This window comes from Haliotis rufescens, unplaced genomic scaffold, assembly GCF_023055435.1.
Source record: "Haliotis rufescens isolate VD_foot unplaced genomic scaffold, xgHalRufe1.0.p SCAF_7, whole genome shotgun sequence".
NCBI lineage: Eukaryota > Metazoa > Mollusca > Gastropoda > Lepetellida > Haliotidae > Haliotis > Haliotis rufescens.
Window position 1 is genome coordinate 18951136 of NW_025964361.1, and position 16510 is coordinate 18967645.

Here is a 16510-nt window from a genome sequence, read left to right on the forward strand (position 1 = left end):
ACATAATAATAACCAAAACTTGAACAATTTGTAAATAACCAACATCCTTAATAAACACTTGTTCTTGCTCAATTTTCAAAGATTGACAATCTCCTTAAATCATGGTAAAGAATTACATGTTGGGTTAAATACATTTCAATATTCATCACAGTTATATATGAAATGTATTAAGAATTATATAATATATTCTGTATCAGAATTGATCAGGCACTCCGGATAATGCCTGATCAGGGTGTGACAAAGAGATAGTGTCTTTGTTTTTACAAATTCTTTGTTTCTTGAAATAAGTATCATGCATTATGATACAGGTAATCACTTTCAACACTATCTTTTTAAAAAACATATTATTAGGGCTCCAAGCCGAAAGGCTGTAGAGCCCTATTGTAATCGTTCGATTTATTAGGGCCCCAAGAGCCCTATTGTAATTGTTCTATTTATTATTATTATTTATTATTAGGGCTCCCTGCCATCTTGGCAAGAGCCCTATTGTTATTGTTCGATTTATTATTATTATTATTCCGCCGATTTTTGTTCCAATTCTAACTCAAAAACTACTGATCAGAATCTCTTCAAAATTTCCATAAAAATTATATCTTAGGTCCTGAAGCAGATACCACAAAAATCCCAAGTCTCTAGACTCAAAGACTAAGGGCAGATAACTCAAAACAACTTTAAAAATCGCAATTTCAACAGCTAAAATCTCCGCCACGAAAACTCCAAAGACTTCCAAAATTCTTGAACTGGTGCGGAATCAGATGGCCAACAAATTCTCTACACATCTAATGTAGCGAAATTGCTTCGTTTGGCCTCCAGATCGGATTAAGTGTTTTTGCACTGTTTTTTAGCAGATTTCTCAGTACTTGACTCCCAAAATCTCCTCAGCTCAAACTACCAGCTCAAAAGCTTCCAAACTCTCCATACTTTGGCTCCAAGTACCATACTAACAACTTCAAAAAAAATATACGTATGTCATATGTTGACCTGATAGCTCTTGTTTTGGTGATGCCAGAGCACCAAACGGTTTGTCTATAGCTCAATGGACAACGGAGCTACAGCTTTTTGAAAATGGCACTCTTTGGCCATAAACTTCAAACTTGCCAAATAGCAAAACTCCAAACACGCGTAACTCCGAAACTACCTGTCCGATTTCGGCCAAGTTTCGTGTGTGTATGAAGAATGGGGATGTCTGTTACCATGCCCAAGTGTAGCGACATAGGAAATAAGACGACGGGGAGAGAAATTATGCATAATTTATGTATAACAACATCTTTCAACATATTGCTCCTAACCAGATCATTCAACAACTGCCAGACTAGGCACTCTTTGGTATTTACATGTGCAATTCGATATTGAAATGCAATCACAAATCCTACATACATCAAACTCTTATTTCACATGTTTTGAAAATGTCATTTAGTGGGGGTGACAAAGGTCTTTTACGAACTCTTCAAACATTTTTTAAAGTAAAAGACACTGAAAGAAGCAGCAGTAAAATGACAAATAAGTCCCGTTCACTGCACTTCAATCGACAGCAATACTGTGTCCTCTTTGCGCTATACGCTACATTATTGTCGATAGACCAGTGGTATAGGTTTATTTATATAACAAACTACAGTCTGCAGAACGTGAGCTTTGTGTAGAGTTTTCAGGTGTGGACTACAGAAATCAGTTACCAGGGTCAATGAGATACAGTGTTTATACAGCTGATGGATAACGCAAGCAGAAACGGACTATAGAAATAGATTTACGTTTGCGCTCGCATGTTCAACGGTTCTGCATAGAAAACAGTGTAGCTTGAAGTAAATAACTACATCGTATGTTTTGTTATGTGAAAACTCATAGCTGCATCAATTGGCGCGAATTCACAATACACATTGTCAACAGAGTTAAGCAAAGAACTGCGCATACATGTTTATTGGCCTCACAGCGTGTCAGCTTACCTCAGTCCCATGCGGCTGGGTCGGTCGGTCGGTCGGTCGGGTGCATATTGGAACGTGATCCACGTGCACGGTAATGGAGAGCGAGGCAGTGGTAGCGCTATATCGGATTACATAAGCTTCTGGCAGCGGGGTCATCCGAGAGCCAAGTGTGGGCTCCTCCAGTCAAAACGGACCCTACCTCCCCACCCCCGAGATCACCTTCTTCATAATCTTTTTCGGACTGTGGGATTTACGGTAGGTTTGTGATTGAAAGTTTGATATTCCTGAACTCTCCCATTAATTTACTCGTACTTGTCATAATTGTATTACCGCAACTTCCAAGTATACCCTACACGTGGTGCCTACATTTGATGGCGTTGGTACAAGCAAACCATTTGAGGATTCGAACATGGTCGAAGTTGGAAATTGGTTAAAACACCCAGGCACATGTCAATTTAGTGGTGGTGATGTCTCACAAGAGGTTCCTTACATTTGACGGCATTGGTACAGGTAAACCCTTTCAGGATTCGAATATATGAACGAGGTGGGAAACAAGTTTAGCACTTTATCTCAGCAATGCGACAGGAACCTGGGGCCCCGAGGAACGCAGAACGCTAATCCGTTTGACTGGAGCCCAACTGACAAAGAAGTTACAGCCTGTTAAAGAGTAACCAAGCCGAAAGGCTGAAGAGTCCCAGTGTTAGCGATTGATTTAATATTATTATTATTCCGCTGATTTTTGTACCAGAGCTAGAAAAATAACCACTGTCTCGATTTTGTTAACAGTTTGGGTGTGTATGTGGACTGTCGGGTACTAGTGCCCGCCATAAACCCAAGGCCGTAGACCTAAAAGCCAAGGGCAGATAACTAAAAGAACAGAATATTTTGAAGATGTATTTCGCCCTATTGCTCCGCAACCGCTTATCCGATTACTTTGAAACCTTGCATATATCTGCTGCTTGAGCTGCTTGACATTTTTTGTTCTTTGACTTTGGTCATTGGTCACATGGTTTGGCAGCCATATTGGATTCAAGGTTTTCATAGTGTTTTGGGGGTACCTGTCTTCAAATGCAAACAACTTTGAATCCACTGCATGAAATGCTTTCAAACTTTCTGATAATTGTCTCCATACATAACACATCAAACTTTAATAGCCGATTTCGGAATTCTTTTTTAGTTAGGGCCATATTGGATTTTGATTTTGATAATTTTGTTCAACGAAATTTTGCTTTAAAGATCATATCTTGTAAGGTTCTCCACAGAAACTATTGCAAGTTTACATGAAGTTAGTGTGCCATATGCATCTCATTTATTGTTATTGGTTGTATGCTAAAAGTAACACCGCTTGGTGGTAATATTTGATTTATATTTGGGACACCCCTGGAATACGCCAATTTCGTAGCGGCGATTTCCGGTGACTATCTTTTGACAGAGTTGGCACAAGCAAACCTTTTATGGATTCGAACATGATTGAGGTCGGAAATGGTTTTAGAACAGACCTGGACCCCCTGGCACACGCCAATTTCCTAGCGACGATACCCTGCAAGTGGTGCCTACATTTGACGGATTTGGTTCAAGGAAACCCTTTGAGGATTCGAACATGGACGTTTGGGCACAGTGTTACTTGGAGCCCGCCATTGCTGCTTGCAGCTTTAATTATTATTTATTATTTATTATTCCGCCGATTTTTGTACCTGCCCTAGCAAAATAACCACTGGCTCGATTTTGTTCAAATTTTGTGTGTGTTTGTAGACCGTTGGGTACTAGTGCCCGCCAGAAAGCCAAAGCCGTAGGCCCAAAGGCCAAGGGCAGATAACTGAAAATCAAGTATTTTTTGACGATATATTTTGCCCTGTTGCTCTACAACCGTTTGCCCGTTTACTTTCAAACCTTGCATGTATCTACTGCTTTAGTTGCTTGATAATTTTTGTTCTTTGACTTTGGTCATTGGTCACGTGGTTTGGCAGCCATATTGGATTCCAGGTTTTGACAGGGTTTTTTGGGCACCTGTCTTCAAATACTATCTCCTCTGAATCCCCTGCATGAAATGATTTCAAACTTTCTGAGAATTGTCTCCATACAGAACACAACAAATTAGCATAGCCGTTTTTTTATATCTTTTTTAGTTGCGGCCATATTGGATTTTGATTTTGATAAAAAAAATTCACCCAAGTACAAATACTGAAGGAAGCGCCTCATAAATCTACTATAAACCATAGCCTTGTTCAATATTATGTGTACTACCCTTGACGACCAGAGTTAGAATTGGCCTTTTTCAACCGATGCTTGTCTCAAGAGGCAACTATGCTTGTCACAGGAGGCGACTGATCGGATCGGGTGGTCAGACTCGCTGACTTGATTCTTCATTTCTCAATTGCCAATTGCTACGGTACCTTTTTTTTGACAGCGTTGTTAAAAGCAAACCATTTGCAAACCATTGCAAACCATTTGCGGATTAGAATATGGAGGTCGGCATTTAGTCCACTCTGGGAAACTGTGGCACACGCCAATTTGGTAGCGGCAATGTCCTGCAAACGTGGACTATCTTTTGATGGAGTTGGTACAAGCAAACCATGTGCGGATTCGAACATGGTCGAAGTCAAACATTGGTTAAGAATACACTGGGACACATGTCATGATGTCTCACAAGCGGTTTATCACATTTAACGGCGTTGGTACAAGCAAACCATTTCGGGATTCGAACATGGTCGAAGTCAAACATTGGTTAAGAATACACTGGGACACATGTCATGATGTCTCACAAGCGGTTTATTACATTTAAAGGCGTTGGTACAAGCAAACCATTTGGGGATTCGAACATGGTCGAAGTCAAACGTGGGTTAAGAACACACTGGGACACGTGTGGTGATGTCTCACCAGCGGTTCATTACATTTGATGGCGTTGGTACAAGCAAACCATATGCGGATTCGAACATGGTCGAAGTCAAACATGGGTTAAGAACACACTAGGACACGTGTGGTGATGTCTCGCAAGCGGTTCCTTACATATGATGGCGTTGGTACAAGCAAACCATTTGAGGACTCGAACATGGTCGAAGTTGGAAATTAGTTAAAACATCCTGGGACACCCAGGCACATGTCAATTTAGTAGTGGTGATGTCTCACAAGAGGTTCCTTACATTTGACGGCGTTGGTACAGGTAAACCCTTTGAGGATTCGAATATGAACGAGGTCGGAAACAAGTTTAGCACTTTATCTCAGCAATGCGACAGGAACCCGGGGCCCGGACGAACGCAGAACGCTAATCCGTTTGACTGGAGCCCAACTGACAAAGAAGTTACAGCCTGTTAAAGAGTCCCCAAGCCGAAAGGCTGAAGAGCCCCAGTGTTATCGTTTGATTTAATATTATTATTATTCCGCCGATTTTTGTACCAGAGCTAGCAAAATAACCACTGGCTCGATTTTGTTCAAATTTTGTATGTGTATGAAGACCGTTGGGTACTAGTGCCAAGAAAAATCAAGACGTTTTTAAAGATGTCTTTCGCCCTATTGCTCCGCAACCGCTTATCCGATTACTTTGAAAACTTGCATGTATCTGCTGCTTGAGCTGCTTGACATATTTTGTTCTTTGACTTTGGTCATTGGTCACATGGTTTGGCAGCCATATTGGATTCAAGGTTTTCACAGTGTCTTTTGGGTACCTGTCTTCAAACACAAACAACTCCGAGTCCACTGCATGAAATGCTTCCAAATTTTCTGAGAATTATCTCCACACACAACACAGCAAACTCTCATACCCGTTTTGGGATATCTGTTTTAGTTGCGGTTGTATTGGATTTTGATTTTGATAACAAAAAGTACCGAAATTTTACTTTAACGATCATATCTTGTTAGCTTGTTGACAGAAACTATTACAAGTTTACATGAAGTTAGTGTATCATATGCATCTTATTTTCTGTTCTTGGGTGCTTAGAACAAGTAACAACACTTGGTGGTAATATTTGATTAGAATTTGGGACACCCCTGGAACACGCCAATGTCCTGCAAATGGTGACTATCTTTTGACAGAGTTGGTACAAACAAACCCTTTGAGGATTCGAACATGTTTGATGTCGGAAATGGGTTTAAAACAGACTTAGCACACGCCAATTTCGTAGCGGCAATACCCTGCAAGTTGTGCCTACTTGTGACGGATTTGGTACAAGGAAACCCTTTAAGGATTCGAACATGGACGTTTGTGCACAGTGTAACTTGGAGCCCGCCATTGCTGCTTGCAGCTTTAATTTAAAAAGAAATTAGTATGCCCTATACAAAGAGCCAACAAGCTAAGTTTTATACCAGTTGGATGTTGTACCATCAAACATTTAGTGTTTGTTCAGTTAGCGCAATTACATCATATTAATCTGACTTTTATACGGCATCAATAAAATAACTGGTTGGAATAATTATGAATTATTTGATTAGATTATAATTTATATCATTACTTGACCATGTTACTCTGAGTTCATAAACAATCTTGCTATTATTTCCAGTAAATTAATTAAAATGACTTGACACTTATAATCGTTTTTAACAGTTACATGTATATTGTTTCACTAAAATATATATCAGTAATTTAAGCTTCCACTACCAGTGAATAACTTGTGTTGCAAACAATAATTTTCTTATATTAACTAAGATGGGGTTTTTTATTTCAAAATATTTATGTCAAAATATTTCAGTATTTCACTTCCTTCTCATGAAATTTTCCTCTCCTTTCTAACGTTGAAGGGATGATTCCATTTCACATTACTGCATGTGTCCTGTCTCTTCATAGAAACGCTGAAATAGTGAAAGCATGATTTAATAGGAACTTATATGAAATAAATTGAAAGATTTTATGGAACGAAAACCATTGACAATGATTATATTTCCATGTTTAAAGAATTATTTCTGCTGGAGTAATTTGCAATATTATGCTCGAGTAATTTGCAATATTAACAGATAGGCTTATTGTGTTTTTTTGTGTTTTGAAACTAAATCATATCTAAAAATCTGTAGCAAAATAAATCATATCTAAATGAGTTCCACCAGATCGTACTTCAATGTAAACAAGCATGAAATACTTATATCCCCCGCCAATATGTCATGTACGGTTGTGTGCAATGCATTAGCTCCTGTGAACTATGTTCACTGGACCTTTTAGTTTATGGCCTAATTGCAGCACTAAAAAAGTTATTACTGGTCTTGTTTTGCCATCTGCAGTTTATGATAGAATACGTAACTGTATGTGTAATGAGTAAGGTTGAGACATATGGACGAACAACTTCTTTATTACAATTAGGAGCGACATTCCGGTGTAGGTTCTAACAACGTTTTCAAGCAAGTGAAGTACAAAATATGGTTGACAAGAATATATACAGGATAGGATGCAATGCCGTGTTTATACAGTTGAGTAGGTTTAAGATGCATTTACAGTTGTATTTGTTATGAGATGTGTTATAACTTAAACAATAATCAGAGAAGTAAGGGAGTTCTTGCTTTACTTAGAGATCATTGAGAGCAGGGGTCACCATGAGGTGTACTGAGAAGTACAGCACGAATCATCTGATGATCTGAGTAGTAGACTGGAGTCTGGAATGCTACAGCACTGGCATGATCAGTAAACAACAAGTCCAGTGTAGCTCCTAGACAGTGAGTTGAAGAGCGAATGAGTTGAGTCATATTCCGCACATGAAAGAAATCTTCAAGTTTGAGTTTTTCACTCAGATCACAGTTAAAAAACCCAGTAACTAGGACATGTTCACATTCATGCTGCTTGGAGAGATCTTGAAGTTTCTGCATGAAATGAGTAAGTGAATGCGACACCCGTGTCCATGACACTTTTGGAGGAACATACACACAAGCAATGCAGAATTTGCCAACAAGAAAGGAAATGTATTCAATACTGCGAGATGACATTACATCACATAGCTGGACACTGTTCTTGAAACATACACAGCTATTCCATGTGTAGTGTCTCCTGGATAGACTTTATATCCTGGCAGGTCTCTTTCACTGTAATCATTGATGTGTGTTTCTGTGAAACACAAAACATCAAGCACACCAACAAACTTGTCCTTCTTCACATCTTCTAAATGAGCACTGAGAGAATCGAACATTCAAGTGAGCTACCTTGAGTCCATGACCATGAATGTTCTCTACAGGGTGTGTCCAGGTGAAGTCTTTCATTCCGCAATCTAGTCATCTCATCCAATGCGTTTTTGTTTACTACAATTTTGTGTTCATCAAAACCTACAAGCTTTAGGCCTTTCCTTGATTTGACCCTACTGAGCATCGTATACACTTGACCAGGCTGGGCTTTAAATTTACTACCTTTTGCAATTGTCATGTTCCAAATCATCTGCTCATAGGTGCTACCTTGTGACTTGTGGATTGTGAGGGCCCGGGCTAAAGTTCCTGGATACTGTTTCTTTCAACCATGACAGATTTAGCATTGTCTGACACAGAGAACAAGGCTGTTACAGCAGTAATTGGTACTTCATGTTTCAAATTGACAGGACTTCGCTTTCTTGCATCAAGGCACTGAGAGGAAATAGGATGGTTCGGGTGTCCCCGTTCATGTTACCGGTACTCACTGTGAGGAAGTAGGCTTGTTCAGGTGCCACTGTTCATGTTACCACCATGCACTGTGATGAAGTAGGCTGGTTCGGGTGCCACTTTTAAATTGTGTTTTCACAATAATTCACCATATACCTTGTCAAAGTCCCTTTGTCAAGTGGTATACATCTCAATTAGGTTATTATGGTAACAGTTCTCAGACAACCATGTGAAGATGTTTTTGTAGAATATGTAAACGGTTTCTGAGTTATGCTCTTGCTAAGGAAACTTTCCTTTTAAAATCCCTAAACTATCAAAAGGCATGTTTTTCAAGATCTGCTCCGGAAACGAGGACTACCGCCACTTTCAGTCTAAGTCAAAGTCGTTGTCTCGGAAACTCGAAAAATATTTTTTTCAAAAATCCCAAACTATCAAAAGGCACCAGTTCACCACTAGACCTATCTATGTGCCAAGTTTGGTGAAGAAATGTTGTACGGTTCTCAAGTTCTGCTCCGGAAACGAGGACTATCGCCATTTTCAGTCTAAGTCAAATTCGTTGTCTCGGAAACTCGAAAAATATTTTTTTCAAAAATCCCAAACTATCAAAAGGCACTAGTTCACCACTAGACCTATCTATGTGCCAAGTTTGGTGAAGAAATGTCGTACGGTTCTCAAGTTCTGCTCCGGAAACGAGGACTATCGCCGTTTTCAGTCAAAGTCAAATTCGTTGTCTCGGAAACTCGAAAAATATTTTTTTCAAAAATCCCAAACTATCAAAAGGCACCAGTTCACCACTAGACCTATCTATGTGCCAAGTTTGGTGAAGAAATATGGTACCGTTTTCAAGATCTGCTCCGGAAACGAGGATTACCACCATTTTCAGTCTAAGTCAAGGTCATTGCCATGGAAACTCGATTTTTTTCTTTTGAAATCCCAAACTATCAAATGGCACCAGTTCACCACTAGACCTATCTATGTGCCAAGTTTGGTGAAGAAATATTGGACGGTTTTCAATAACTGCCCCGGAAACGAGGATTACCACCATTTTCAATCTAAGTCAAAGTCGTTGCCATGGAAACGCGAAAAATATTTATTTTTTCAAAAATCCCAAACTTTCAAAAGGCACCAGTTCATCACAAGATCTATCTATGTGCCAAGTTTGGTTAAGATATCTCTCACGGTTTTTGTGTTCTGCTCCGGAAACGAAATGTGACGGACGGACGGGCGGACGGCACCCATTCCTATATCCCCCTTCCACTTCAGGGCGGGGGATAATAATAGTAGAATTCGTTCTGCTCTAACTCTGCTAACTCAATGCCCGATGTTGCCAAAATACATAATTCGAAAATGATTTTGTAGTTTCAAGCATTATCCTTGTTTATAACATGCGCAAAATCATAACTTGCTACGTGTTGTCATTTACCCGATTTGAGTATGCATATGTGCAAAAGTGCGGAAATTCGTGCAAATACTCACCTTCGAGCAGACGTGGGTCCGGTGGAGGATGGTGGCGACGTTTAACTGATGGTGAGGCCAACCGTACATCTTGATCAGCCTCAAACATTTTTCTCCCGACCCTGTGGGTTTGGGTAAAGGTATACATCTAATCCCAGCGATACGTAATGTATATTGCGTTTGAAAATAGCACAAACCTTAGCCATGTCGCTTCTCGGGTGTCGTTTGAACCCGGAAGTAAGTTTGATAAATCCGCAAAGCGCGCCCGGCCTTCTGATTGGCTCAAAATGATGCATGCGCCAATTTTGATTGACTGACTGGATCGGATTCTAGGTGACGGACACTTGCGAAGGTTACGGGTGGCCATGGTGTCTCGTGACTTTAGTCTACGGACACAAACGAATTATCCCGATGCCATTTAGCACACTCGTCCCATTCCGTAATCTACAAGATACCGCGTGGTGAGGTATGATCCGATATGGTGCGAACTGAAAACGGCTCCAGGCGTCAGACGTCGAACTCGCAAGTACGCATGAATGACATGGTATTTAATCATTCGTCGGGTGAATTTTGTGACAGATAAGTGTCGTAGGGAACACTGTAAGGATGATGTGGATATAAGTAAGGAACGAGGGAGGCATGTGCATGAGTGACGACACAACGGTGAGTTCGCTTTTGAATCAGTACTGAAAAAAATGTAGCCGGTGAAGGTGGCTTGTGTGAATGTTCCAGGACAGTTTCCAGTAGCCAAAGTAATCGACACAAAACAATTTCATCCTTTTTACTCGACGTTTTTGTGTGAAGAATATTAGGAGCCACTATAGAATCTATAATAGCCACTAAACGGGTAGATTTACCTGCCCCTAACCCTAATGATCGTAAAGGGATGAGTGATCGTAAAGGGGATCCAATGGCTAAGGACAGAGTTCGGGTAATCTAATAGCCACTAAACGGGTACCTCACCCTAATGATCGTAAAGGGGTGATTGATCATAAAGGGGATCCAAGGGCTAAGGATAGAGTTCGGTGTAACCTACCCTAACACTAGCGATATTTGGATGTGTTCAGCGCCGATATAGTATCGCTAATAAACTGAATTATTGTGCATAATAATGAAAATTAATGAACCGAAAAAATAATATATGTAAACTGACGTCCAAAAGAAACTTTACAAACTGAAAATATAAATTTCAGACAAAGTATAAATCTTTTTTCGATGAAGTCTATCTAAAACACATAACCTAAATACAACAATAGTGTATGCAGAAAATGTTAATCGTCTGTTACATGTTTGCGAGATGACACGCGAAAAAGTGAAAAACACGTGCACCACGGACAACTGCAAATGCACGTGCGGGTAAGGGTATAAAACGATTGCAACGGCAAGTCAGACATCCACAGTGATAAAAAAACACAAAAGAAATGCCACGACTCACAGTCGAAACAACGTGAACGAGCTTTGGGTATGGTACAGATGGGAGCCACCAACGCCCATATTGCACGAACCTTCGGTTGCTCCCGTGTTGCCGTTACCAACTTGATGCAACGTTACAGACAGACAGGACGGACCGATGACAGGCCAAGAACAGGCAGACCCAGTGTGACCACGCCCCATGATGACCGGTACTTGCGTACCTTGCACCTCCGAAATCGCTTCCTGACAGTGACGTCATCGGCGACAAATGCCTTAGGTCATAAGGTTAGTCGACAGACAGTGGCCAGGAGACTCAGGGCTCATCGAATCAGGGCTTTTAGACCATACAGAGGACAGCTATTGACAGCGCAACATCGTCGTCTGCGATTGAGATGGGCCCGGACTGTACGACGTTGGCAACGACGTGATTGGCAGAGGTTGTCTTCACTGACGAAAGTCGATTCTGTATGTTTAGGGCTGATGGAAGACAACGTGTTTACCGCCGTAAGGGTGAACGAACGGCGGCGTGTTGCGTGCAGGAGGTCGTACCATATGTAGAGGGAGTGTCATGGTGTAGGGAGGGATCTGTGGGCAGGAGAGGACACCGCTGGTCATCGTTGACGGAAACTTGACAGCTCAGCGTTACATGGATAACATTCTTCGTCCAGTTGTCCTACCATTTCTCCAACAGCAGCCACGTGGTGTCATTTATCAGCATAACAACGCTAGAGCCCATACAGCCAGAATTGTCACTAACTTCCTCGCAGCCAACAACGTCAACGTCCTGCCGTGACCTGCACGCTCACCCGACATGTCCCCCATAGAACACCTCTGGGACTTGATGGATCGTCGTGTTCGACAACGACCTGCACTATCCAGCCAACCGGCAAGAACTGATCTTGGCCCTCAAAGAAGAATGGCGTTAAATCCCACGTGACCTCATCAGACGACTGACTTTTTCTGTGCGTCGAAGAGTTTTTGCGTGTATTGAGGCATTTGGTGGTCACACACGCTACTAATGACTTGTTATTGAACGTGAGCAATAATCATTGTTTATGTACTCTGCCTATTGTCGAGCTCGAGTTTTGTACCACACCCAACTTTTGGGGGCTCTGTCGTCATTCTCGGTCGCGGTATGATTGTCATTTTCAGTGTTAATTATGTTGATATATTGATCTTCTCAATACACTTTACTTCATGCATGTATGTTTTGTTGTTTTTGAGCAAGAGTGATTTCAAACTCTGGTAAAATTTCTTTTGGACGTCAGTTTATATTAGTTCCCATTTATAACCATTTTAGCCACTTGAATTACGAGAAAAACGAAACTATATAAAAATAAAAATGCTTTCATAAACTAGCGCTTGCTATAGAATGCACCACCGCAGGCTTTATTTAGTAAACAAATATTCAAAACTGTCCACACTGCTTGTCGTATTCAATGGCATTTCATGTAGAGATCATAGATCACTGGGAGGAGCTTATGTACACCCCTTACGTCACAGGGCATTGTTTCCCCGGTGTGACTGGCAACAAAAAACTACAAATTACGTCATAGGGTATTGTCACGTGTTTGAAAAGTTTGTTGTACTGTATTCTAAAGGTAGGCCGAAACTATTTTGACTTACATTGAAATGTCACATCCGCATGAAACAATCTGTGAGTCAGACCCAACAACTTTTGACAAGGGAATTCCAAATAAAATATATCTAGATCTAGCTACTGAAACCTTATAAGTTTGCTTATATTTCTTTCACATTTATGCGCCAAAAGGACAAACACGGTAGGTCTAGTCACTGTAAAGGGTGCAGGCTAAAACGCACCTCAGCAAAACGTCACCGATTTCTCTGGCGAAGACGACACCGCATTTGGCGAAAACATTGTAAAAGCGACTATATAAATTAATTTATACAAAATAAATAAAAGTCATAATGTCGACAATATGTAGTTTATTTAAACACAAATCTATCATCTTTGGTGGAGGGGGCACATGTGGCCCAGTCGTCTAAGGCGCCGCGATTCGCTGTGCAGAGTTGCGTCCCTTGGGCACGCCAGAAACCTATGATTGTGGGTTCGAATCCCGGTTCGCCCCGATTATGTTTCTAGGTTTGTCAGCACCATACCCGTGCTCGTGGGTTTCACCGAAGTGGTAAACGTCGGAGACCTGCATCCCTTCGGGCTTTCCTCCCACATTAAGCTGACACGCCGTGATATAACTGGAATAATGTTAAAAGTGGCGTTAAACCCAACTCACTCACTCTTTGGTGGACATGTTATAAAACAGTTTACACATTTACAAAATATGAAGTAATTCTTGATTCGATTTCTACAAATAAGATGATCAATTTGAAATATGTAGACAGTGCTTGTTTATATAAATATGCATGTTATGAATAGTCGATGTTTACTTCAGGAGACGTCTTACGTTTCAACTTATTTAGCATATTTATCACCACGTATGTTCCATATAATCCATATTCAGAATATACGATATATTTGAATCTACGAGCACATGCATGGTTCAAAACACAATCAGGCATAATTTCACGAGGCACACTAGGCCGAAGTATCACCAACAGTTTCGTACTAACAGTCACGAGTCAACAGTCTTGAAAAGATCCCTCGATGATTCCTCAAAGCATTCCTGCTGTCCAACATCGTCCAATAGTTCTTGGATATAGTTATAGGACTACCACCACCTATGTCCCATATAATCCCGATTAGGAATGTTTGGATATAATCCAGGCACATGGTCAAAGCACAATGGGGCATAATTTCCCCTGCGCACACTAATAACAGTTTCGTCCAAATGGTCACGATTCAACAGTCTTGTCTTCTTGGAAAGATACCTTGGATTCCTCCATGCATTTCGTCTAACATCGACCAATAGTTCTTGTAAATAGTCCTGCGAACCCCACTATTTCTGTCGTGAGGGGCGGAGCCTCGGCCAAGCCATCTTAGAGGAAATGTTGTCACACACGGGAGGCAAAAACAAAAATCACATTCCTGAATTTCCTGGAAACGATCGTCGATACTGACATTCAGATCACAATCTAAAGCGTTCACTCCATCCTCAGCATCAATAAAAGTAGGGGTTTTCTCTGACGAATTTTCTTCACGGGTGACATCTACACTTGCATCAGTCAACATGTCTTCCATAGCTTCGTCAATCGTTTCATCACTTTCCCGCGTCTGAACACTGGCATCACACGACGAAACGTCCTGCACTGCGGCATCGTAATCCCATCCCGAGTAATGAATAAACTTCAAATGGCTTCTTGTTGCATTTCATCAACATTTAGTGTAATAGTGAACTTGGATGACATCATGAAAGCGTTGAAATATATGAGCAGTGAACGAACGTGAAAGCTACCTGTCAACATTTTCTTGGTTATGACATCCATTTGAAACCGATAGAATTTGGAAGAGCTCATCATATGAAGATATATTACACCCCATGAAAAAGTTTGATGAAAATACGATTTGTAGCGATTTAAGGAATGTTTCATTATATACCGTGAATTAGTAACGTTTCACATTGCAAATAAGCATATTTATGCATAGCTAGTCGTTATAAATCAAAATTTCAACTTATTTCAACCCTCAAAATAATGGTAGCGCGTTGCTTTGGTCAGCTGTTTCTTATGTCGCGTGACCCAAGCGTTGGTGGGTAGTCTAAATACACGACGGGTTGGATGGGTTGTGTTGGTCTGGAGGGTTAATGGCATTCATTGCATTCAAACAATCAAAACCGACCAATTTTGTATTATATAAACAAAACTTGTGGGAAACGAATTAATATATGCAACTCAAGTAAGGTTCTCTAAAAAGTATTAAAGTTAAACTCTTATCAAAAGCGAAAGTCATCTGTGACACCCCTATGGGTTACATAAGCCACGCCCAATTTCCCGCTATTCTCTATTTGTTGTCTGCTGATTTTATGCAACCGATCTGTAGATCTAGAGTGACGAAGATTGTTAAAAATGGCAGGTATTGCTAGAATGTTAACCGATAGTAACGGGATTAAGAGAAAATATTCATAAGACAATCCAGAAGCTGTGAAACGAAGAAATTCGGAGAGAAAAACTTCGCCACAAGGAAAAATGAACTTTTCAGCTGAAAACAGAGACGAGATTGATTTCATTTATGACCAAGCGAAGAAAATCAAAACTTTTCTTTGAGACCCTTATCTTGTGACAAACAAACAACTTCTCGATAATACTTTCTCATATTGTATTGAGAAAAATATCTATCCAGTCCGTGCAAACGTTTTAACAGATGATGCAAACGATGGGAATATAACTGACGAATCTTTTACGCGTGATTCCTCATTCTGCAAGTGTGAAAATACGGATGAATGCAATCAAAAGATGTTTTGTGCTCCTGAAAATGCTCTTGAAAAGCTCTGTGATCGACTTTATTCGCACATTTTGTCATGCTCGTTTCCTGCTCAGAAATTGGGCATGAAAATGATTCGACATGTTGCCTATGTTACTTTCAGATTTGAAAAAGATCATGTGATAATATAGCACAGGTCACCCTATCTTGGTAACAAATATTTTGTAAACTCTCGCATGTGTCATGGATACCTTATGTCTGGAATGTCACCCAATCAGTACGACAGATTTGCGAAAGCAGCTGACATTGGAAGACTTGGTTCAGCTTACATATCTGACATTTTTTCAAACAATTAAAAAGTTGTTTGTGATTTAAGTCGTGAATCATGCGAGGAAGCACTTTTAGAAGAAATTGTGACCTACCCGAATATGGATGGAATTAACATTCTCACTGACGCTCGCCATGCCACACGGACAAACTCTCGTTTTACTGATGTTGTTTGCATTGGAGCTAACACTCACAAAGTTATCAGGACGGAAACTGTATCAAAAGTAGACAATGCCTGCACACAAAAAACACGAACTTATTGGAACTCAGCATATCTATGAATATCTTGATAGTGTTGACAATGGTGTCGGAGAACATGTGAAATTACATTGTCCTGACAGGAATACGGTCATCAATAAATTCATCAGGGAGTAGCGCCCTGCTACTACGTCAACAAATGACACATGGCATGCTACGAAAAATGTTACAAAGGAAGTTAAATTGGTGTGTTTGGGTCACAAATACAAAGAGGGTGTGACGTGGCATCGCGAGTTATAGGACAAAGCAGGAAGTATCAAGA